This window comes from Xylocopa sonorina, chromosome 8 (assembly GCF_050948175.1).
Source record: "Xylocopa sonorina isolate GNS202 chromosome 8, iyXylSono1_principal, whole genome shotgun sequence".
NCBI lineage: Eukaryota > Metazoa > Arthropoda > Insecta > Hymenoptera > Apidae > Xylocopa > Xylocopa sonorina.
Genome location: NC_135200.1, coordinates 6,724,437 through 6,747,092, shown reverse-complemented (window position 1 = coordinate 6,747,092; position 22,656 = coordinate 6,724,437). Strand labels below are relative to the sequence as shown.

Below are 22,656 nucleotides of genomic sequence, written 5' to 3'. Positions count from 1 at the left end.
AGCGCCGCGGCGCGAATCGAAACGTTTCATCTGGCTCCGAAGTCGTTGTCGCGACTATTCGTTTTATCAGGCAGGTTGAAACAACGGAAAATGAGAGCCTCGAGGAGGTTGCTCGGCGAAAAGGGAAAACGAGGAAAGTGCTCTTCGGACTTGTCTTTCATTCCAGCTCCGACTGGTCTTCGAGATCGTTGCTCGAGGTACGTAAACACTCTGATGGTGGTTTTCAACATCGACAGTTTCATTATTTTAACCCTCTGCGCGATCAAACGAATTTCAACATCGTCCAATAAGTGTCTCTTGTGCTTGAATATAATTAACGACCTCGAGAACAAATTCTTTCGTAACATTTCCAAATCATTAAAATATCGTCAGCCTTGCCATGGAAAAAGATTATCATTCGTCTTTCGTGTCGAGAAACGAATAATTTTTTTTTTAAGGAGTTAGATAATTCGAACGCATACAGACCTCAATATGCACGCGTCATTTCGAGTCGTCGTGACAGTCGCGATCTAGACGCGTAACAGATTTAACCGAAGACATAGCAAGTTCTGGAGTGGATCGATCGCCGCGTGATCTTCCGCAGCAGCTGCACCTCTTCAGAGGAGACCCGACCTCTTCTTTGGGTTTTCGCATTTCTATAGGGAAATATCGGTACGCGTCTTCGCTTCTGACAGGGATATACGTGGAACGCGTTCCTAGCAATTTTCTACGCTCGTGGCCAGTGTCCCGTTAAAAGAAAATTCAGTTTCCGTTAGGTCCACCGAGTGGACGTCGCTACTTTTCATGACCCTGATGGGATTTCATTTGGTTCGATGCGCATACGTATATTACTGTCTGCGAACCTCCTCAGAGTGGTTTCTTTTATGGTCGACGTTGTTGTTAACGTTTCATGTTCCTCGATCTTTCTTAACACGTGTCTACTTAAAAGTAATTAGCTTCTATGTTACAAATTTGTACAAAGTTACGAGAACCATTCCAGCCACACGGGTCGTTGATCTTCGCGCGATGATAAATCTCGACCCCGTGGAAGTTATCACGAGCTTCGCATCGTCGAATCGATTTAAGGGACGTCCTCCTCCGGGTAGTCGGGTCGTTCGCAGCGTTGACTGGTGTCACAGATGTCGCGCGTCTATGTCATCGCCTACGTTCTCCACGTGGCGCCTGGCTGGCATCGTTTCCATGAACTTTCGAAATCGCCAAGCCAGTCTCTGGTAGCTCGATTTTACGGTTGTTACTTCGGCTCGTTGCAAAAGTAACGGATCTACGCGCTGCTCGGCCGGCCGTGACGCCGTTAATCCGCGTCGTTCGCGTAACTGTGCGCATTTTTCGGATCCACGCCGATCGAGATGCGAGAAGATCGCGCCGCCAGAGGATTAACCGGGACGATTCTTCGCCTGCGTTGTTTCCTCGCCGTGTCTCGTCGCTACTCCAACGAGAGTTTCGCTCGAACTCATCGATTCGACGCGAACGACGATCCGTGAACGCGTTTCATTAGCGAGCCGAGACTGTTCTGGATAATGAGATTCTGTGATACGGTGTCGTTGTCAGAGAGAGAGAGAGACGAATCTTCCTTTCGTTAGATTTTAAACCGTTCGAATCCCAACACGTGAATCCCATTTAATTCCTTTCGAATGATATCTAGAATCGAAATCTGTCCAATTTAAATCACCCACTTGTTACATAATATTAAAACGACACACAAGTAGCCAAAAAATAATTTCACGCGTACACTTTCTATCTCGACGAGCGCGTATCATCGCGATTCCACGGTACGAGGATCGTTACAGTGGCGATCCCGTGTACTACGCGTGCTGTTCGACCAGGATCGTTTCTTTCCTAGCCGGAAGACAATCCACGGCGCATTCCAGGGCATTGTTCTCCGTAGGAGCAACGGGGTAATTTAGAGCGGTCGTCGCCGATGGTGCCGCCGTTCCTGTTCCCGTTCGCCACCAGTGTGTCCGCTCGCCTTCCTCCGTAATAGACCTGCCTGCCTCTCTTTCCATCGTCATTGTCGAACGCTTAACAGCGGTCAATTTCCTCGCTGGATCCTTCTGCCAACCTCGAGCCTCGATGCGATCATACCTTTCGTCCTCCTCGCCGTTCCTTGCGACCCTCCAGCGATCTCGAGGAATCGTTGAAAATTTCCAACAGTCAACGCGTATAAAAGCAATAGAAAAGCAATTCGGTAAATTTGATAAACGCCATTATCGCATTTGTACGTGTCAGTATCGCTCAATAGCGTTTCCATTAAATTCGATCATCGAGGTCAACAGAGTTGAAAAAATGGTTAACGATGATCGAAGGGTTCGATTAACGTATCGACCAGAACTGGTAACCAGTTCCACGAGACTCGTTTTTACGTTCAGAAAAATAGCAGAGGTGTTGATCCGATTGACAAGTATGTGTCATCGGCTCCGTCGCATCCTCGGTTCGTCGAGTGTATTTCTGTATTATCTGTCCATTATGATTCGGTGACTCAGAGGTTTCATACAAAGCAGACCTCGCGAGGATTGCGCGATCGTACTTTTTATGTAACAGTCGTAAACGCTTGATAATTAGAGACTGGAATTGCTGCACGACTTATCGGCGAAAATTAGATTTAATAATTCCACCGAGGAATTTTCGCCGCGCGGCGAATACTCTTGTTACGCTCGTTGCAACACCAATTAGCGTTCTTACTTTATGCAAGCTTCTTTTCTTTCCCTCGAATTTCCCCCTCGAACCGCTTCCAGGTTAACATCTGCAATTCTCGAAGTAATCGTTAACGTTCAAACTGGCGGTGGAATTAAAATGATCGTCAGACTCTCGCGTTTCATCGAATCAAGGACTCATCCGCGGTACGCGTGCAACAGAGATACCGATTACGAATAAAATATCAACCACTCGCGAGCCAGTTCATAGTTTATGCAACAGATATTCCTCTGACCCGAGACGGAATAACAGCTCCCACGAGCACTCGGAACATGTGGCTTAATAATTTCAACCAGACGCGCGGTGACACATTTCGAATAACGGTCGACGCGCGCTGTGTTCCCGCGTTTTTGCTCTAACGAAGCAATCTAGTCGCTCGAATCGATCCGGTGACCACGCTCTTAACAACAAAAATGGGCGAACGCAGAGAGACGAACGTATGAAATCAGAGGTGACGCGGTATTTCGATCGACGATTCGACGGAACCTCGACGGCCTTTTAATCGAGGAACGCCGCTAATTATCGAGGACGCGAGAGATAGCGTTCACGGACACGGTTCGCGGTGACAACCGATCTGGGAACAACATCGTACGAAGATCGACGAGCGGCTGGGTACGCGTCGCGTTCTACCTGTTCGCGTTTACGTAACCGAACCAGGAATGTATATTCCGCATTCCATTAATGCGAACTGCACACGCCTCACGGTTTTGCATTATATATATATACATATACACACCTCTCTCTCTCTCTACCTGGTCTGATGCTGGTCGACGGGTTTCCCTGCGGACGATCCTCAAGGCGATGGGACAAAGTAAACGATCTTCGTGGAATCTCTGCGGAGGCCGTCGAGTATTTGTGAACCGGAGTATTCAGCCGTTCGCTTCGTCAAACACCGCAGACAGAAATTATGCTAATTCATCGTTGATTTACTCGACCGAAACGTGGACCACTTTTGCTCCAATCGAATTAGGAGGCCATCGCGAGGGATTTATTCTAGAATTTATTCCTCGCGACGCGTTGTTCTTTCTTTGCAAATTTTTCCGATCTCGAATTCTCTTCCGAGCCATCGTGAAATTCCGTGAAATCGAATCTCTCGGAGTTATTCGATTCGCGCGTGAAAATTTGAACGCGAAAAGGATGGCAATTTTTCGTGACGATTGGTGAACCGTGGAAAAAGTTGATTACCCCTTAGCAGGGATGGATAATCTGTTCTTCCTTCGTCGGATCGTGTACGTATGCAAATCGAGCTCGAGTTTGACAAGATTTTCTTTTCGAGCCTTCCTTCCTGCATTGGCAACGTGAGTCACGCGTTCGGAACAGCTGTTCAATTTTCCTCGGGGAATTCCCAAAGGCTACCACGTAGAAAGTTACGTTTCGCTATCGCACGGGCCTAAGTCATCCACGTTTCTAATGCATAGATAATAACTGGTTTCATTAGCGAGAAAGTCGATAACATCGATATCCACTCGCGGACGACGCGTGTTCGGCAAATGGAGCCGTCCTGGATTTCGTTTCCCGTTTAAAGCCCACGGTTTTTTAAACTCCGCTAGCGTACTGCAGCGGACGGTATATTTGATTCTAGAATCCCGTAGCTTCGAGCGAATACGAATGCCTAACGATCTGGAGGCGGAAAAAGTTACAACAAATACTTACGTAAAACGTGCGACCAAAAAATGTCCTCGTTATTATGTAACTCAAACGATCGAAACTCACGCAGGACGTAATAAATACCATACGCGTTAAAAATAGAAGTCTCAAGGGAACGCCTTTCTATTCATCGAAATGTATAAATTCATTCGTCTTCGACATTGCCTTTCGCGCATTCCACGGCATTTCTATTTCCGTATCCGTTAATCGACAAGAGGCGAGATGTTTGCATCGATGTTTAACCGTAATCTCGAGTTAATCAGAATTACGGACTCGCGCACGGTGCCTCGACCCGCACGGGACGAACGAAAGAGCCTTGGGAAGGTCTGGGCGAACCTTGACCGCGCCATATTGCGACAGGGTCGTTGGTACCGCGAGTGTTTACCCTGTCAGCCGGCACCAGAATAGAAGCAGGCCAGTCTCGATTGCTGAGAGAGAGGTCTTGTTGCCGAGGAGCCAGCAACAATGCGCGTGCACACGCGCACGATGCGCACTGGCCTGGTAACACGCGTCCAACAAGTCCACCCGGTGCTTCGACATTATTTATTGCCAGTCGAATATGAAGATAATAATGGTTCGATGACAATGAGGTGGGGACTCGATGCACTCGATACTCCGTTGAAGACAGCTGCTCTCTCGAAACGGTCCACCAATTTCACGCGATGCTAATTTCTTCAACTACGCGAGTACGAAAGATACTTTAGGGTCGCGAAGCAAAGTTTGCGATATTTATTCGTAAAACACGTGGATGAAGAAGAGAATGGTTGAACGTTGTCTAAAAATTTCAGACGTTATATTTTCTATACTTTCAAGGGAAGTTAATCGTACGACACTGCGATAGATCTTTGTCGTAGAATTCTTTCTCCTTTTCTCAACGGATGCTGAACATTCTCTAAGCTTCATCGAGGTCTTTAGAGGCGACTCGTCGACGTTCCGAAGAAGCTGACGGTTAAAGTCGAACGGCGTGGCGGCTCCGACAACCGAGCCCATCAAGATCGCGTCTAATCGCGGCGAATATCGCGGCGACACCCACGCGAAATGAAACTCGCGGGCACGTCGTCGGTGGGCGGCCATGGAAGGTCGTCCGCGCGCATTCCAAGCTTTCGTGGCGCGGATGAGTCGCGACATTAAACGAACGGGTGTCGTTCGATGATCGCGTATCGGCGATCCTGCGGCTGGTCGGACGATAAACCACGCGTGGGTGCACCGATACGCCGATGCGATTCTCCCGTGTCGACGAGGGCTACCCCTATTCACCGAGCCAAGTGGTCTGTGTTCAGGTGGCGAGCCGAATCAGGCTGTTATCTGTTCGTTCCAAGGCTGCGCGCGGCTGTCGTCAATTATCAATCTCGCTGGCGACTCCTGAATAATGGAGAACGAAATTATCCGCTCCCCTGAATAATAAAGAACCGCGCGTGCGCGAGGAAGACTTCTCTGTTCAGTAAAATTTATCCAGAAACTTTGTATCACGATTAACATCGATCTACCATCGTAATAAAGTTTCAGTTTATACAAAGTCTGGTTTGCATCTCGTGGAGACGACGTCTTGTGTCGTTCTCCATCGCGAATTCCACGTCGCGAACCGCCCAAAATCAATTCAGCGAGATAGAAGGGAAAGAGACGCGATAAGAGGTGAAGAGGGTGCGAGGATCGGCTGAATCGTCGCGCTGGTTAGAATCGAAGTGTCGATGCCGCGATATTGCTCTCGCGGAGATAAACAAGACGCTTTAGAGCCGCGCGAGGAGTGGCGTCGAGCGTGATCGATCGAGCCGGTTGCAAAGGGTCAGCGAACTGGTTGCAATCTCGCGCTCGTCGAACCTTTCGATTCCGGTGTGTTTAACGCTTTTTATTATGCGCGGCTTGTTACTCCCGTTGCTCGAAGGGATTCTTCCTTCGCGATCGTGCCTGCGAAGGAGCAACGAGAGAACTCGCGAGCGAGAGAGGGGACTGACTTTCGTTATCGTCCCGTCGCCTTTGATCGGAACACGGTCCCCGAGGAAGTTTTACTTTCGCGTGTAAAAGGGATAATTGGGAAAGTTGCCGGGCCCGGCTCGACGAGAGCTCCGATAATAACGAACAGTTGGGAGAAAGTGCGTTGCGAACGAGCACCCGGGTATCCCCAGCCTCTGGCACGATGTAATATCGATTAATTACGGTTAATGGGTCTATTAACTTGGAACGAAGAACTGCAAGTTTTTATTGCTGGTCTGGCTCGCGCGCGCGATTTTTATAGGGTCTTGTTTCAAGTTTCATTTACTCGCGTTTTATCTTATTGGAGGTTTTGGTATATCCGCTCTTTTTTTTCATCGATTTTGTGACGTGAAAGATGAATATTTTATAGGACGTTGGCCACGGTTTCGAATTGAATCGAATTTTTCACGTATTCACGTAATTTATTGGATACGTGTAGATGCGTGCAAAAACGCGTTCGAATTCAGAAATTTTATCGGCATAAAACTCGAACGTTTCAGCTGAAGTTGTAGAACCGAGCGTGAATCGTAGGTTCGCGGGAAACTAGACGGTGTAATTCAGATGTTAGTCATGGAAACTGTATCCTTCGTCCCACGTGGCGGTAACGAGAATTCTTCTCGCAGTGGACGCTTAATTGCAAGTTTTTGCTCGACACGTCCGCGGAATTCCGTATTGTTCCCGCCGGAGAGCAAGGCTGGCTAATTGTCGGTTGGTTTGGTGAAAGTTCGAAGTCGACTGGTGGAAAACGTGTAAACGCCAGGAGAATCTAATCGTATGCGCGCGAGGCGAACGAAGCGACTTTGTTTCCTCGCTGCGATCGACGAACATTCGCTCGAATGTGGCTCCAATTTGCGAGCTGCTTCGTTTACGCGAGGAATCTTAACTCTGTTCAAAGCCAGCATTCAGTAGTGACAAAATTGTACACGATTAAACACGTGGATCGTGAAATGGGTCATAAAAAGCTTTCGACTTGGAAATGGAATCGCTTGGGTTGTTGGACGACGCGCTATCTTTGAATATTTTTACAAGCACGCACACTTTTCTCAATGTTAGTCAGATTATCGGTAAAAATTGTTCGAAGACTGCGCTTAATTCCTCCGGTTATGGACGAGGGAGTTCCTTTAATCAGCTCTGAAACAAGTTCCCCGTATCGCTGCTCGTATATTCAACCCAGTTTCCGGGAGTTCGTTTGCCAAGTAGCTTGGGAGCAAATCCCTGTACTCAAAAGCGATATTTATCGTCGCCAAAGAGAGCGTTACCGCCGTGCGATAGTCTTCGCCGTGGTTGTTGTTGGTTGTTTTATCACCGCGCCCTGGCAAACAGTCCCTGTTGATACGCCGCTACGCTCGACGAAGGTTCAAGGCTCGGTTAACGCGCTTTCGAATCGATGCTACGAGAAATGTTATGCTAGCCAGACGGTGCGACTGTTGAATGATAATTGCAGCGAGTCTCGATAAACATTTCAGCCCTCGCGCTTTCATTGTTCCCGGTGGAACGCGAACGCGAGTATCGTTCGAGAGAGATTTCTCGATTTTGCCAGCTTCTTTTCAAATTTACGCTCGTCCGTAGAGATCGATCGAACCACGAAGGATTCTCGAAACGTAATTCAATCGCTCGCGTTGGCTGGGAAACGTGACGCGCTCGATTCGACGTCTCTGAAGAGTTGTAGAAAACGCACGAGTGTCTTGTATACGCTTTTCATTCTTGAAAGACTCGCCGCTGCATGCATTCAACGGGCACCACTTGTTAGACGCGGAGTCGCTCGGTTGAACTTTCGCTCTCCAAGCCAAGCCAGTACACATTAAAAGTACATTTGTAAACTATAAACAGAACGAACGGCCGTTTGAGTCACGAACGGCATCCTATTCATCAAACACGAAACATTTAAATACGTTCGTTCGATCAGCCGCGCGACAACCCTTGTAATTCTCATTTGTTTCGAATAGCGCCGGCTTCGAGATCCATTTGTTACCAAACTACCAGTCCCTCCCAAGTGTACAGATACAAACTACGTTCTAGCGCGTAACAGCATCGTCTACCGATCGTTAAGATCGACGTGTAACGCGGTGAAAAGGAACGAAGACTCTCGATGAAACTTCGCAATTAAATCCTATCGATAGTCCACAGCACAGAAAATGTATAATAGAGAAAAGAATCCCTCTAGCCGCAAGAACACGCAATTTGCATAAGCATCCGTAGCCAGCTTATCGCAGCGATCCGCTTTCACGTTCGTTTGCCACTACAAACGAGTCCTATCTCATCCTTGCTCGCCTCTAACAACCATCGTAGATCACCAAAGATCCGCGTTCAAGCATTCCCAACTGCGAACTCGTAGAAACAGTTCCTATCTCGGTCCCAGCATCGTCGTTTTCCCATGATTTCCACGGCGAAGCAGGTTACTCCGTTCGCAAGGTGGCGGTCCGCGCGAGGATCCCGCTGTTCGTAATTTTAGAAACGCGATTATCCGGCCGATACAAGAGGCGGTAAAACACGCTGGCGGTATGCGATCGCCGGAAATAGACGCGTGCAACACCGGGGTTGACTGGTGTACGCACGGAATTTTGGCACCGGTTCTTTCAATGGAACCGAATTCGTCGCGATCGAATTCCGCGAACTCGCCGATCACCCTGTCTGAGGACGTCCTCTGTCACGATCGATTCTCCGAACTTCATTTTCATTCTCGTCCCGTTTCCCGTCCAAATCGTCGTCGGGGAAACAGGCAACGTTTCTAGTTTTTTTTTTCTGCTTTTTTCGATTCCAGAATGAAATGGATCGCGACGTATGATCGATGGTTGGTTTTCGGGGTTGGTCGTTTCGCGTTGGGTCTCGGCTTCGCTCGCGTTTGATTGACAACAGTGCCCAGTGTTTTTTTTTTTTTTTTTTATTTACGGAACTATGCTCGTCTCCTTTTTTTCTCGATGGTTTTTCGACAGAGTGGTCACTACCAAATGCAAATTTGATTAAATTCAATTGAATCGGATGTTGCGAATCCGTTATACTTCTCCTTTAAGGATTTGTTCAAGTCACTGGTTTAACTTTCGTTCGCAGCATTTCGCACGCAGACGGTAATCATTAACAAACCAAAGTTCTACGACCGTTGACACGTATTAAGATCGCACAATGGAGACACTGGCAATGAGGAGAACTCGAACAGCCTCGCAGATCCCGGTTAATCTAGATCCCATTGAGCGTCGCGGTCGAAGCGTACTGGATCTAGAGAATCTTAGACACCCCACGCTATTGGCATGCGAATAGCTCTATCCGTGGCAAATCGCGGTCATGTAAACTCCGCGTCCTCCTGGTACTTCTGTTAAACTCTATCAATCAATTTTGGAACGGAACGCGGGGACCAAGGCAGGTTGTTCCGCCAGGAGGACGTTCTCCACCAGGTTGCTGTCTATTTGGCCGAGCATTAAGCAAACGAGCACACCGTCTCGGTACACAGACGTGAAAATAAGCAACGCTCCACGCTGCCTCGTTACACATGGAATACAGTAATCCTTGAATGATCCTCCAAATATTTTCGTTCTCCTCGCCATCCGCTCGGATGAATCACCCGACCCATTTTTCCCCATTACACGGCATTGTTCCCGAGCCGCATTGCACGCCTTTGGTCCTCTGCCAGGGAAATGCTGATGTTTTACGAATAACTCGGTTAGAATTTTTTGGAAAACCACGAATAAGTAAATTAACGAGCAATAACGACGGTATATTGGGACAAGATTGGAAGATGTTAATGGTCCACCGTCGATCGTCCTCTTCGCAGCACCTAACGCTGCACCCAACATTTCAACATCGCTTCGGATCAAAAATTCTCGTTCTCACGAGAGATTTACTATCAGAACTCGTTGTACAATTACACTGAACGAATCTCGCCGGACGATCGTTCGTTAAGCACGCAGAAAATGGCGCTTCGTTCGCACCCTAATACGCGGGAGGGTGGACGAGGCCCGCGATGATGTCACCTATAATGTGCCCGTTCCTCAACGAATTCCAACGTGCAAACGCGGCACGGCGAACTGTGTCGAGTCTGTTTTGGCGATCTTCCACCGAGAAAATAAGCACGGGGCGCCTCCGTACCCCGAATCATTGCCAGAAGCCAGTTGGTCCCGCGGCGGTTGGACCGCCGCGCCGTTTCGAACGCGCGCCTCGTCCCCATCTTAAAAAGAGATCTTCTCGTTCCGTTCGCCAGGTCTGGAAATCGTTCGCTCGCCTCGATCAGGATAAGGTAGCCTGGCCAGCGGCCAACTAGCCGAACTTCTGCGATCGGTACTGTATATTTCGTTAAGCGACGCGCGGCTTCCTGCGAGGCGGCGAAGGTAACTCGCCTCGGCCGGGTGTCGTTCACTTTTTTATGCAGTTAGTGACCTCAACAGAGGTGCCAGGCGTTCGGTTGTAGCTAGAGATTTGGTTATTTTCGAACGAGCTGCTTCTCAGCTCTTCAGGTTCTTCGTTGGTTTTGGTAACGCAAGTGCAGAGTAATCTTTTTTCAATTTCGTCGAAAGAGAACTCTTACGCTTGAAAATGTTGAAGAATCTCCAAATTTCCGGGCTCGCGAGCTTTCGAGTTTCTAAATTCATCTCAGGTAAGAGTTCCGATCGATCCAAGTTTCCAATTCCCACGAATCGTCACCGTTTCCTGTCTCCCGAATTTCTAATTGCCAGACTTCCGTGTATTCTAAAATTCGCGGTATTTCGAGAACCGTCACAGATTTTGAAACGACGAGAGTCCCAAAACGCTGGCGATTCTCTTCGAATCGAGAAAAAGTAACGAGTTCCGTCTTTTCCAGCGGGGGTCCGCTCGCTCGCTCGCTTTTTCCTTCGAGAGCACCAGCGGCGAGATACGATAAGTTGATAACTTGATAGATCGTTCCGCTCCTGGTATCTTTCCTGCCTCGGATGGAAACCCCTCGATGATGGATGGTCGAGAGGGTTTCTCCGCGTGTGCTCCGCCGCGGTCGCGAGCCTCGTTCTTCGTTCGAAGCGCCACGCGACCGCGTTGGACCTCGAGAATGGATCCGTCGAAGGGGAGAGTGGGATCAAGGAGGAATCGAGGCTGGTTCATTCATCGCGCGTTCGTCGCCGTGTCCTGGTTCCACTGGCTTGCTCTTTCATTGCGAAACGCGTCCATTGGCAGTGTTTGAACTTGGGATCATCCGAGATCGTCATTTAACGTTATTCGATCTCTTTGGAACATAATCGTTCGCACTATTTCTCGAGTAAAATATCGAAGGGAATTTCTCGTACGATACCAAGCTGGCAAGACAATCGACAGCGGAATGTCGATTTCCAATTCTTCCTTTTCATTTCCTCCCTCGAACACTCGACGCGCGATATCTAAGCCGTATCGAAACAATTTTCTACACATCGAGCGAGTTTAACGCGTCGTAGGCCACTCTAATCGATCAAACGCCATCGTCGGGAGGAAGTGGTTGTCACTAGGTCAGTTCCCGTCTTGGCGAAACCGGTCTGGAGCGTTCTCGATCGATTGCCAGCCGCGGATTATCGGGAACGACCGGCTGGATCGCTCCAGATTGTTTTTCACCGGGTCGCTGAGGTGCACAGCTGGCGGAGTTATTAATTGTCGCGGGACCGCGCTGGTCGACCAGCTTTTTCCGTTCGCCACGGCGTGGTTTCCGGTGCGCGCGGCCGATCGAGGCCACCGGGGAGCTCGTTACACTCGCGACGAGTGATTTTCTCGGGGAAGAGACCGCGGTTCTACTCGCGGCTAGCATCTCTTTATTGGAACAGCCTGGCGAAGGCCGCGGAAATCAGGCCGCCGGATTGCTGATCGGATACCAGCGCCGTTTCCGTTCCGCGCGTGGACCTGAACGTTTCAGGAATGTCCACGTCTCGATAGGGGGAAAAGGGACTCGAGAATTCCACGGAAATTGGCAAAATTGTCAGTGAGAGAGGCGAGTTTGGGTGTCGACGAAGAGAAATAACATTGTTGGGACTTTTTAATAACACGAATATTTATGTAATGCTAGAATTATACGATTTTAGTTAATTTTTTATTTGTCAGAGAAATGATGGAATAGCTGATACGTCGGATCGATGTCAGGAACAGAAATAATTTGCGATTTTTAAAATCGTAGGAATACTTTAGAATTTTAACGTTCTCTTCGATTATGCGTCTACTTCCTCATTCTGTTCGACTATTTTTGATACTACATTTCGAAATTGTTATCGACGTATTTATCAGTATTTCAGAGAAGGTTGTGCCAGGTTATACACCGCGAAAACACCTCCACCGCATTCAAAGCGTGATATAGTTTAAATCCATTTATGAATATCTCTGCATATTTTGAATCAAACTTTCCCCAGTAACCTCCTCCCCTATCTTATACTCAAAGTTTCGCATTTGCATCCGCTTCGAAACGCATTTTAAATCCTTCTCTCGATTTATCTCTGACATTTATCGAGGTCGAAACTCGGTGCAATCGTTCCAGTTCGAACACGAGGAGAGTTCCGAGATGAACGCGGAAGAATCGCGCCCTTTCTCTGGTCAGTTCTCGATCGAGCCGCTCCTCGCGTAATCGCAAGCTCGCGTGGAAGCGTAAGAAGGTCAACGAGACCGCTTCAGAGACGAGTGGTCTGTCGTAGAAATTTTTGACGACACACATCTCGCTTGTTTTCAGTCCGTGGCTCGCTCCGCGCCACGTTTACGAGCGTGATCGTCGGTTCACGGAGCAGCCATCGAGCCAAGTACGGGTATCAAGGTTTAGGTATGCGAAACAGTCGTTTGCTACAAACGCGAAGATTTTATCCGCTAGAATTTGTTACTTTGTTACGACACGCGAAAGATTTATCGTTTACTCGCGTGCATTCTTCCGAGATAAGCTCTATAATTGATTTAAGAGACGTACGATCAAATTTTTATCAGCATTCCACACAAACGCACCTCGCGATATTTTTCACTTCCACCTTTTCGACTCTCTCGGCTCGATTCCTCCAGCGATTCGACCGACAGAGAAGAAGAGCAAAGAGTTTCGAAATTTCAGTGATTCGATTTGTAGAACGCGGATACTCCGGGCTGTGTACGAGGTGGAAAATCGATACGACAATCCACTCTGGCGCGCACAGGCTCTCCTCTTCGCAGCTACTTCCGCGCAAAATACTCTGGAGAGCGTCGTTGAACGAGAAGCTGGGAAACGCCTCGTTCTATCGGCGCGCAACAGACCCTTTGTGTTTGCATTTGGATCGCCTCTAAATGCACCCGCACTCGAAACCCACCGTTTTCTGCCCCATATTCCCACGAGACGTGACTCTCCCTCGATTGCAACCCGTTCATCGTCGACTTTCCCTGTCTGTCTCCGCGCCACTCTCAATTCTTCGTTCTTCTCCGTTCGTCACGTTTCGAGCGAGCAATTTCGTTTATGCGAATCCCTGAAAATATCGGCAAGAGATTCATTATCGAACTGTATCAGGGCGCTAAAATGGTACCACTCGAATGCCATTTGTGTCTACTCGAACGCGTTCGATGCTCGATAACGAAGTTTCTTCCCCAAAAACACCGCGAAACTTTTCTCATATTTCGCGGGGAACAGTACCAGAAGACTTTGAACGATTTATCGAGTGGCGCGCGCGTTTGTTTTTTTTTTCGCTAGCCGGTGTAGTAGTTTAAATTCCTAATGAGAGAGTCTGCGCTCAGAGCCCGGTTGAAATATCGATGAAATTCCTCGGCGTAAAAGCGAATTCTTCTTTTTACGGTCAGACACGGCGCGGGATTTTAACGGGATGTTTGTTTCGGAGATGTTTGCCGCGCGGATGTTCCGCTGGATTCTTCCACGCTCGCTTCCTGCTTTTCGTTCCGAGTTGATGCCCGGATAAAGCACGCTTTACTTTCGAAAGCATCCGCGTCGACCTTCGTCGGGTATTTTCGCCCGTTGTATATCCGCGAGACGAGTCTCGTTGTTCGTTTACCTCGATACTTTAGTTACGTCCTTTCACGTGGATCGTTCGTTTTTGTTGGGCACGAGCTTTAAAAGTAAACTGCGGTTTACTGTGAAAGTAGCATCTGTCGTTCGAGTACGATGCAACGGTTTGACAAGTGCATACGACTCGTTTCATTCGCTCAAAATTACGCCTCTTTTCATGCGTCAGACATCTTTAAATTTCATAATACTCTCGCGGAAGTGATCGGTCTGAAAAAAATGTCTACCACTCTGAAATTGATAACAATAACGTGGAGAGGCGTTCGAGAGGCGCGCTTAAGTAATCGAGGCGGAAAATTTCGATGCAAAGTGCGGAGCGAGGAAGCCAGTTTGGGTCAACGGCGTCGTACTCAGCCAACCCTTTAAGCGTTACTCGATGAAACGAACTCGATAAGCGCTTGTGATACTCGGAGCGCCGGTCGAGCGAGCTGGAAGGCGGATCCGAGGCTTTCTTCCCTCCAGGCTGATGGGAAACGGAGTATTGCGTCGTTCCATTTAGACAATGAAGCATTTACAGCGAGAACTGCGGGCCTCGTTATTCAACGCGACCGTGTCAGTCGTGCATTGTACTTCCGCGAAATTCCCCGCGCTGCACCGGTTCATGCAACTCGATGCATTGTCTCTCGGTTGCGTTACGTAACAACGATGCGACTACCAGTTCAAATTGATATTTTTGGCACCGACCACACCCCCAGCTTCTCTCGGGTATTTCCGGCTGCTATCGGAACCGATACTTGCGAGCCTGTTCCTCGTAAAAATGAGATATTAACAAGCTTCAGGACTCGTTCCGCGCAACGATGCGAATTAAGACGCTTCGATTTTGCAGCGAAACTTCCTAGGGTCGCGTGCAATTTTTCTGTTCGATTAAAATCGCATCAGAGCATACTTAGAATAGCAGATCGACAAAAAGATTAATCGCATTAAACTCGAGTGTCTTCGAGTTTCCTTCGAGACACGTGGCTCACGTGTTTCGCATGCCCTGAAACTCTCGCGCCACCCCTCGAAACTTTCCGCAGTAAAAATCGCTTTGATCTCGGCTACCCGTCAGAGACACGTTCCCTTTCATCCTCCACGCAATCTTCATCATCGAGAGGGAAACAGTGGCCGAAAAATCCCCCGCCCCGTTAACGAGTTCGCTCTTTCTCTTCTCGAGCAATGCCAAGGTCTCCCTGCTCGTTTCTCATCTTTTTCCTTCCCCGTGGCGATTTCTTGTCCGCGGCCACTTCGCCCCTCCCCCCTCTCCGTCTTGGCACGTTTTCAGGGTTAAAAGAAAAAAGCGTCACCTCGAGGAAGACCTCGTGACGTCGTCGCCGTCGAGGAGCCTCCGCCGGAAGTCGAAAGTCAGCCCGCACGCCATCCTCCTCGCTTTCTTCTCCCTCGATCGGTGGTACTGGCGACGAGCCAGCGTCGCTGGTGCTCCTGCGATCGAGAATCGAGAGATGCTGGAGAAACGGTTATACACGCTGGAACAATCGAGACAGAAGTAGCTCGCGAGTGTTTCACCTTAAGGTTCATGGAAAAGCTTCTATCGGATGGTAGCGATAGACGAAGGCTGGGATCAGGCTCGAGACGATCCTAGCGAATATCGAGGGGACGATACGGGGCAAACGATGGCGGAACGGTTATTGGGACTCGAGTAATTCTTTCGTTTATTTTTGGCGACGGTCGAGCGAGTGGAATATGTTGCTTTCGGTTTTCTGTATCGCGCGCTGGTGCGCGAAGTAATTAGGGCTTTACTGTTCTTTCGAGAGAGGAAATAGCTTGATGGCTGGTCTAATTAGTCTTGCTAAAAAAAGGAACTGGGATGTAACGAGAAAAAAGTACGGCTCTGCGAAAGTAGGACTTGAAACTTTCCGTATTCCGTTATTATCGAGTTGACTTTCGTTTCGAACAATTATAGATTATCAATGCAAGTACGTTCGGTTAGATTAGAAATCTCGAGCGAGTTTCCTAACGAACGAGATTGTCGAATAATTTTTTTAAGCAGCTGGTTTTTGGCACGACTAATCAAGAGAACGTCTTGTTCGACTCGTTCGGTTGCAAACGAGGTCGCTCGATCATCGCAAGATTCATTCAAGTGTTTGCTGGTCTCGTTAGGCTGGATACGTTCTCGGTTTTGCACCGCAGGAGGAGCGTTCTTCCCTCCCTTTGCTGGATCCACCGATGTCTGCGAGCTATCGATCGACCGTTTGAACGGTTAAGGCATTAAGGGAAATGCATTGTTGATGGGCAATTTGATTGACTTCGTCTTTGGGAATCGACGATGCCTGCGGAACGTACGCCCATTAGAATACAGGGACGTCGTTAAGTGCTCCGATCGAAGAATAAATCGCAAAATAGTGCTCGAGAGAGGGCAATCTATTCGAGGATACAGTAAAGATATATGTATATGTGAATATGTATGTGTTTGTGTTTTGTTCACACAGAAATAGCTTCCAATACACTGTATACCGTGCAATAAAATATGGAGATTTCGCGAACGGCTATTTGAATCATAAACACATTTAAATTAGCCTTTCACTTCGCAAATCTATATTATTTAAATACATATCGATTTCGATTTGTAAATCAAAGATGTTTATATATAGAGAATCGATGGTTATTAGAGGTAGCTTGTAATAAACGATATTATAAAAGGAAAACTATTTGGTGATACAGTTGATTTTTATAATTCTTTTATAATGGTATCTACAAACTTTTTTATATTTTATTATTCCATCTATATATCTATCGCAATCGTCTATCGATATCGCATAGAGTGACACGGCGACAGATATTTCCGCGACCGTTGTCAGTGCGATACTTGGCTGACGAAACACCCTCCTCGCGAGACTCGTTTCTCGCGTATTCCCCGCTGCAAAATTCCCTCGTCCACCTTCTCTATCCATCCATCCATCCGCGTATCTCTTTGCGCGTCTCCTTTTGTTTTATCCGATTAAACCTGTTCGCCGGTAATCGTTCTCGACAGCGTGCATCGGTAAACACACAGGCGATCGAGAGGGAGCTGGACGGAAACGTCGATGGGGGATGGCAGATCGCCAAATCAGCGGACGCCCGTTACGTTTATCGTCGTTTTTTTTACGTAACCGTCGTTCGAAGGTAACTGGGACAATGGCAACGGGAAACTGTCAACGCGATATTCTTACCAACGAAACGGGACGACGAATCGAACGATTCCACCGATTTCCGTTTGAACGCTCGAAAATATCTTCGCGAGATTACCAATCGCCATTGCGATTGCTATTGGAAGATTGCTTTTAAATTCAAAGTTACCCGCTTTTAGTTTTACTTTAGCTACACGAATTCTACGCGATCTTCACTCATCTTAGCGGTGATGCTGCGTTTAGAAATTGTCGCACGGTGACTCATCGTTATCCTCCTTCTCTCGCGTGTATTTCTCGTCGCTAATTCATACTTCCCTCGACTTCGCGACAAATGTATACATTCGACCCTCTCGTAAGAACCTGCGAAAATTAGAGCCCTCTTATAACGCGATTTAATCAATTCGTACAAAACTCTCGTTAGCAAGGGCCACTCGACAAGAACGGATCGCGTTTTATAGCTGGGTTGACCGTGGATCTTTCTCGTTCGTCTAATTCCTCCGCTCGTCTGGGTCTCCCGTTCGCTCTTAATCCGCAAAAATATTCTCGCGAAACCGACGGAACGGTACCCGTTTCTATTTTAACTAACAGGCCGGACACAGTTTATCTTGTTCCCTGGATTCGTCGGTATTTCTGTTTCGTCACGCAATATCCCCGAGCAAGAGGAAGAAGCACCCACGCTGGTTCCTCCTGTCGTCTCGCGCAGAAATAATAACGTCCTGTTGCGTTCGTTCTCTCTCTCTCTCTCTCTCTCTCGGCTCGTTCGCAGTCCCACAGCTGACGAACACCCATCATTGGAGGTTTTTTCAAAGGGAATCAATTTCCAGAGCACGACAAACAGCGAGATGGGAGGAGTGGACTCGAACGAGCCTGCGAACGAACTCGAATCGGTCCAGCGGCTGCGACGATTTAGACGCGTCCCTGTAAATGCATAATTTCCGTGGAAACGCGCGGACCGTTGATTTATTCGGGTGCCGCGCGAAACAAACCCGTCGCCGATTAATCTCTTAAGCTGGCAAGACGAATTAACCCGCGAGCGGTTCCAGAGGGACGCTCGCGACGAGACGCGTTCCACGTTCAACCGGCTACGACCGGCTTTGCTTTTCGGATGATTAATGGGGATCGCGTCGTCCGACGCCGCGGCCCTCCACGCCACGACTGTTTGAAATTACGGAAATTCCCGTGTTTCTTTGATAGCTGAGATTAGCAGCGGTCGAGTGCGATGGATGTAGAAAGATGCGGGAACTTTTTCGTATTCTTTGAATCTTGGATACATCGAGTCGTCGAAAGTTTGACGACTCGATGAACTCTTGGGCTTTCGATCTTTCATCGACTTTTGATTCTTTAAGTCTATGAATTTCTGAATGCTTGAGCTTGCAAACTAGTTGATCCTCGAAATTCCACGAATTTCTCATTTTTTAAGTCAACGTTCGTTATCAGTGTGTATCGCATTATCGTACGCCACTTTTCTTCTCGTCTCGAGTACGAAAGGGCGAAGAAACTTTGCCACGGATGGTCGCTTCCTTAAGAAGCATCGAGCCACGCGACGTCCAACGAAAACTTGGTCCCGTCCACGGGGATGATTAATTTATCCCGAAAGCGAGGGCGCAGTTTCCGCGTAGGCCGACGGTGACTTTAAACGAGATCTTGGGATCCCCCGATGAGGATAATTCATTTTCCTGGTGCGCCATGAACGCGATGGCCGAGGGGCGAACCTCGTTGGTACCGCGCCGTTCTCCTGGCGAGGACTTTCATTCGATTAAAAAACTTTGCTCGAACCTGCGGTCTGGTAGTCTTGTCTTCTTTCGTAGTTACTCCGCGTGGCGCTTGTCGCGGCAGTGTTTGCCGTTGTTTGGACTCTTCGTTCGCTTCGACAACCAATCCTTGGAGATATCCACGAGGAGTCGAGACGATGGAGTTTGGCTCGTTTCTTAACAGACTTCTCGACACAGAGTCGAAAGTTAATACCTACTTTTTCCTTCGAATTCTAGTTTCCAAACAATTCGTTAACCACGAGGATAGCAATGTTTTAATCTTCGATCAGTTTTTCGATTTTCGCAGCGTATTGTCGCTCGCTAAAAATCGACTGAGATTAGAGGGAAATATGGAGTCCTCGAGGCTAGCGCCATTTGCCAACGATCGAGGCAGCAGCGATAAAGGCTCGCAATGAATCATTCCTCGCGGCTGGCAAACCGCGGATGCGCGTCCTCCCGCAGTTTCTCCAGCGATTTCCATTCACGAGCGTCGCGTGACCGGCGCGTTTAACTCGGTTGCGCAACGAGAAAAATCAGGACGCGTTTTATCGCGGTCGATCGGGCGCGGGTGCCGTGCGTTCACCCTCGCCCTGATCGGCTCGCGTAGCGCGTGCCAGCGGTTTTATCTGCGGAGATTACGGGACACCTCGTGCGTCAACACCCGGGAATTAATCTTTACCCGGGCGCCCTTCGAGTCGAGTGTACCGAGCGAGAGCAAACAGGAAGGGTACGTGCGCGCCTCGATTCGTCGCTGGATCTCTCGATCGAACGCTCTGCTGACCGATCCTCGAATGTAAATCGAGGATGGAGATTGCCTCGATGTCCTTTCGCGGGCTTCTAGATCGAAGCAACAGTCGAGACGATCTTAGGTCGAGACGCGGAGGCTCGAACACGTCGACCTTCAACCGATGACGTCAGTGGGGCCACACTGAAATCGTTCGCGTCAAACGTATCTCGTCGATCCATCGCGTACCGTCTCGTAAATTTGAATCAGAACGAAGGCTACGAATTTTTTCGTTTTATTTGAATTATTAGTTGGTATACGTTACGATCGCTGATAAGGTTAGATTGGTAGTTGACGTCACGGTTCGAGATAGAGCCGATGTCATGGGATAAAGGTTGAACATCGAATTCGATTTCTATGCTTAATTAAATTCTAACGATCCTTCGTCTAATTTAGAGTAACGTAGCGGGGAGAATGTAGATTTAGAATTCAGGATGAAAGTTACAATCAATTTTATGAAAGTTCGGAATATGAACAGCTGTAAACAATATCGCCTTGGGACTACTCGATTGATATTCGAAACTGCGGTCGTTAGAGGATTCAGAGGATCGTGAAATGAATCCACCTTGCGAGCTTCTATTTTAATTAATAACTCGTTGAAACTCGTGTAATGCATTCCGATTAAAAAAGGGAGGAGAAGTTCGCTTTTACGCAAATAACTCTGTTTGTTAGAGGAAATTTTGCGCGTAAAATTCAACGATCCTTCGCGAAAATATAAATCAATTTACATCGCGTATCGGTGTTTTGCAATTTTAAATATCTCCCAACGATATTATAATAAAATATTGCGATTGTTTGTCCTATACTTTCGTTGGAACGATTTTGCGATACAATTAATTACAAATCATACTCGAAACATTCCCAAACGTTTCAATTCGAACGTAACTCGTTGCCAGCCACGCGGTGCAAACTCTTTTTCGAAAGTTCTCATTGAATTTTATTATCCAGCTTGGTACCCGCGTTTTCGTATTCACGCGCGCGGCCATCGTTAATTCTCAATTCGAAATTAGCCTGCCAATTGCGCCTGAGCATCGAATTAATTCCCACGTTCATTTAGCCAATAATTTTCACTCTTGGCGAGCGTTATAAATAGACTGCGGATGTATGTGCAGATAGAATATTTCGAACTGCGAGAAATAATAAAATTAATATATATATACGAGGCATCTACCGACTACCGGAAGCGATAATGCAACGCGCGTACGTGGGTCGCTTTTGCAGTAGACGCTAAATTCGCTCGCGTATTCGAAATTGGAACGATACAGAAAAGATTAGCACGAATTCCGCGTAAAGACGACACACGAATTCCTACCGCGCTCCAAATTTCCAAAAATTAGAGAGGAACAGCGATCGTTATCTGTTATACCTATAAAAAGAAACCGTTGCACATAAACGTGTGCAATCTAATTGCAAATTAGACATGATCTTTCAACAACGTTCAAACGAATTCCTCGTCACGTGCTCGACCGTTTCTGGGAAACGAACTTCGCGTTCAAATCGCTTCTGTGAAACAAATGCAAATTCCTCTGAAACGCACACGTGGACACTGCGTTCGTTGCGATCCACGTGCGGATATACCCCACATGGTTTTTGTACGAGCTGAAGGGAATTTCCATTTAATTCGAAATTAGGTTCGCCATACCACTCTGAGGGACGCGCGCTGCCACTCGTGAACTTGGCTGGCGAACTTTTTCGAGGGGGTTGCGCGGATCGCCGAGGCGGGGCGAGTTATCGCGAGCCCATTCATCCACCACCATTATTACGGCCTGTGGTCTCTCGACCTTTCCTCATACTCGCGATAACCGTACGCGAGGCCGTTACTTTCGACCAGAGCCGTGCAAGAAGAAGGAGGCGAGGTTATAAAACCGGCATTAGCGTCGAAGCGGCTTTTATTGTCGCTATTGGAACGGGAGATTTGCTGGATTTGCAGGGAATCGAAGATTTCGGTCCTCGTTCTGGCTTTGCAACGTGTAGTCGATGAAAGAAACGTTTCGACGTTCGCGAATAGAGTGGTTACAGTGACATTTGGGGCAACCAGTTCTACAGTCTTCTCTCTCGATCTTTAATTAAGACTTTGGTTTGTCTAGTATCCATTCGATCCAGTTTCTATTAATTTTAATGCTCGTATGTTCTATCAGAAACGATTTCGTTGAAACTTCCAACACAGCAAACCTGAACCGTAGCACAGTTTTGACGTTCGCGAATAGAGAGTGGTTACAGTGACATTCAGAGCAACCAACCAGCACCACAGTCTTCTTTCTCGATCTTTAATTAAGACTTCGGTTTGTCTAACATCCGTTCGAGTTGCTATTCATTTTCACGCTCGTACGCTCGATCAGAAGCGATCTCGTTGAAACTTCCAATCCGGAGAACCTGAATCGTAGCACAGTTTTTTCCCCAGCTGCAAAGCGTGTGTCTCAACCGAAACATCCGGCGTGGTAACGCGCGCGTAACTGTGATCCGGATGAAAAGGAATGCCCGTCGAACTATCGCGTCGAATCCGGTCACGCGTTCACCACGGCTGGCCGAGCGGCGTCAGGGCACGTAGGTGTATATCCCCCTGCCAAGGTAAACGCGTACCTCGCCGCGCGTAATACGCTACGCCTCGCGTACTACGTTTACACGGTGTGGAACGGCCGTACCGGGGGATAACGGTGCTCGTAGTACGGCTGTGTTCACAACGCGCGCGCTCGAACGTAACGATGTGTACCCCCTTCGGTTCGCGTTCGACTCGGCTGGAAAGTTTCGTCGACGCTCTTGGCGATCGCGTGA

The 22,656-nt window shown here is 48.1% G+C and overlaps 1 protein-coding gene and 1 non-coding gene across 7 annotated transcripts in view; both read left to right on the top strand.

The window, feature by feature from the left end:
- Window positions 1-22,656, top strand: part of LOC143426409 (phosphatase and actin regulator 2) — a 266,425-nt gene that overhangs the window by 67,329 nt on the left and 176,440 nt on the right. The window lies entirely within an intron of this gene.
- On the top strand, window positions 21,111-21,212 carry LOC143426561 (U6 spliceosomal RNA). Its single transcript, XR_013102169.1, has one exon. It is a non-coding gene; the product is annotated as a U6 spliceosomal RNA (small nuclear RNA).